Genomic DNA, 3,448 nt, shown 5'->3' with positions numbered 1-3,448 from the left:
AGAGTCACAAAAGAGTCGGATACAACCTAGTGACTAAACAACAACAACAAATTTAAAAAACAACAACTGTTCTCCTTTGAGCAAAATCTCTAACAGCTAACAGCTTGAGTCAGGGTTGTGTAAGAAAAGAAATGGATGATGGTCCAGTTAGCAAAAAGCAGAGAGGCTAGTGTTGTGTATGTCCTTGAACTCAGGTAAGCCCAGGCCAGAAGATTATTCCAGACTTCTTTAGACAACATAACCCTTTAGATCACATTGCTCACAAGGCAATGGATCGGCCATATGATACTCTGGTTAGGAGACAATGAAGCCTGTTGAGTGGAACACGTAAGAAATGAATCTGTATAAAGGAATCCATCATGATAATAGTTGTTCTCTGCAAGATGAGACTGTGCAGTGCCCTGAGAGAATGACAGCCTACTATATAGACTAAAATGTGCAAGGGGCAAGATAAATTCCAGTCTAATTGGAGTAATCAGGATTGTCTCCTGTTTCCAGGCAAGAATGATGTCATTCAATGCTAAGAAAAACACAGAGAGGGACCTTTGATGTTCTTGATTTTCTAGAACTCAGAGAGGAGGTGCTTCAGTCTAGTGCACAGAATTTCTCCAGTCATTTTGTTTGTTCATGATTTTTTTTTCAATCTGGGGGAAAAAATAAGAAAATATCAGAAATTGAGGAAAGTAATGAGTTAATCAGAGAGACTGAGATTAGATTCAAACAGCTTGCTTTCAGCACATTTTTGGTGTTAGTTCTGCAAACACAACTCTCACATTGTTAGTGTGTACATGATTGTACACATAATGCTATATAATGCTATATTTCCTCCTTTTAATCTCACTGCAAGCATTATCAAGTCCTCTTTTTCTCACCCCCCTCCCTTGAATTACACTGTAGGCATACATTCTGATAATACCATACAATACATTTGAGCCTAATTTTAGCAATTGATTTTTGAAGAATAAAAATGTCCTGATAAAAGGGTAGCTTATGAAAGTGTTCAATGGAAGGAATACTGGTATACATTATGGTTTGATATAGTTAAGATATTAAAATATAACAGGCATGGGGTACCGTTGACTTCATACAATTTAAAACATAATGTTAAAAGGAATAAAGATGAATGAATGAATGATAAGATAACAAGACGTTGATATTTGACTGATACTCTAGGTGTGTCCTCCTCCCACAAAGTCATTCAAAGAGATTATAAAATATTTATTGCTAGACTGAACCCTCACATCCTTTTTGTCTTGCTCATTTCAATAAGACTTTGTATGAAACATATACTTTATTGACCAATTGAATACCTATAACTATAGCATTAATTAACTCATTCATGTTTCAAAGCTATTGTTACATAGTAGATTCTATAACTGTCTTCCTTCTATTTGCTGATTTAACTTATTCACAAATGCATATAGTTGAATAAAAAGGTTTTTTTGCTTCTGTCCAGGTACTTATGTCCAATTTGAAACTTTTTAATTTATTTTTTTGCACATATTTCATGTTGATTTTGCATTTATCATTGCACTATGATTTGTTTGGATGGTCCTCTCCCAAGTACTTAATTTGTAAAGCTTCAAACTTGCTTTGTCAACATACTCTATAATGCACTTTAGCTCAGAATGCGACTCATCTAGGAGATTGTTTTGAGGCCTGTTGACCCTCGAATGAAACCTGACCAGTAGCCTTCTCAGTGGTAGGGCAAGCTACAGATTCAGACAGCACTCACCAGTCATTGGCAAAGCGATTAGAAGAGAGTTTAGGAATTTTATTAAAAATGCCAGTTTTGTTAAATTTCAAAAAGTTAGGTAGTTTCAGTCCCCAAAGGAGAAGAAAGGGTTATTTCTCTAGTATTTATATTTCTGTTTGAATACATATATATATTTAAGAATTAATGACATCCCCTGTGCTCTGGGGATAAGAGTAATGACATGCCCCCATTATCTGGGGATGCAGCATGACTTGCAGATGTGTTTGCTGGGGAGGTAGAGATGGTGTCTCACCTATGAGTCCTCCAGGGCTAGTCTTCAATTTTGCAACTCAGCTTCAGTTCCAGATATAGGAGATGTGAATCCCTGGACTAATCTTCAGACTCGCCATGGTCTCTAAAATTGTCTATGAGGGAAGGCTGCTCTGCTCCCCAAAGAGTCATTAAAACCATTTACTCTGAGTTGACTAATCCAAATCCAAGTCTGGTTTCAGGAAAACAACTTTCACATCTAAAGTAAGTCATTGCTCTAATGAGCTTGAAAATATATTTGTTTATGACTGTAATATGATGTCAGCCATGGTTTCAATCAGAGTCAGCTGTGAGTAGGACTGAATAACAATGATAAGAAAAAATAAGAGTAGCAGGTAGTAGGTAGTAGTAGCAGTAGTAAATTCATTATAGGTTTGTGACTAAGGGTGAAAATTCTGGAGCCATACTACTCAGGGTTGGAGTTCAAGCTCATCCCCTATACCAATCATATGATCTTAGGCAAATTACTTAATCTTCCTATGCGTCTGTTTCCTCATCTGTCAAGTCGGGATTATAGCAATGCTTCTCAGTGGGTTGTTGAGAGGCTAAAACTAATTAAAAGTTTCTTGTGTTACTGTTATTGTTTTCATGATGTTAATGGTATCTGATGTTTATTGAGTACTTGCCATATATTGGGCTTCCCTGGTAGCTCAGCTGGTAAAGAATCCACCTGCAATTCAGGAGACCCTGGTTTGATTCCTGGGTTGGGAAGATCCGCTGGAGAAGGAGAGGCTACCTACTCCAGTATTCTTGGGCTTCCCTGGTGACTAAGATGGTAAAGGATCCGCCTGCAATGTGGGAGACCTGGGTTCGATCCCTGGGTTGGGAAGATCCTGGAGGAGGGCATGGCAACGCACTCCAGTGTTCTTGCCTGGAGAATCCCCATGGACAGAGGAGCCTGGCGGGCTACAGTCCACAGGGTCACAAAGAGTCAGACAGGACTGAGCGACTAAGCACACGCCGCATGTTAGACACTATTCTGAGCCTTTTACAGGTATTATCTCACTTAATCTCTAACAGTTCTACTATCTTCATTACATAGATGAGGAACATGAGTATTTAGAGTTAGGTAACTTGGCCAAGGTTACAAAGCAAGTGAGTGGCTGAGGTGGGATTTGAAACAAGTAATCTGAGCCCAGAGTTTAGATCTTTCTCCTTAACACTATTCTGATGTCATCTACATTATATCATATTCATTTATATTATCATATTTACATTTGTAATGGTGTTATTTCAAGGAAAATGTGAATGTGTTAGTTGCTCAGTTATAGCCTGCCAGGATCCTCTGTCCATGGAATTCTCCAGCAAGAATACTATATTGGGTAGCCATTTCCTTCTCTGGGGGATCTTCTCAACCCAGGGATCGAATCCAGGTCTCCTGCCTTGCAGACTTTTTACTGTCTGAGCCACGTTATTTCAATG

This window comes from Muntiacus reevesi, chromosome 9 (genome assembly GCF_963930625.1).
Source record: "Muntiacus reevesi chromosome 9, mMunRee1.1, whole genome shotgun sequence".
NCBI lineage: Eukaryota > Metazoa > Chordata > Mammalia > Artiodactyla > Cervidae > Muntiacus > Muntiacus reevesi.
This window is presented reverse-complemented; position numbering follows the sequence as displayed.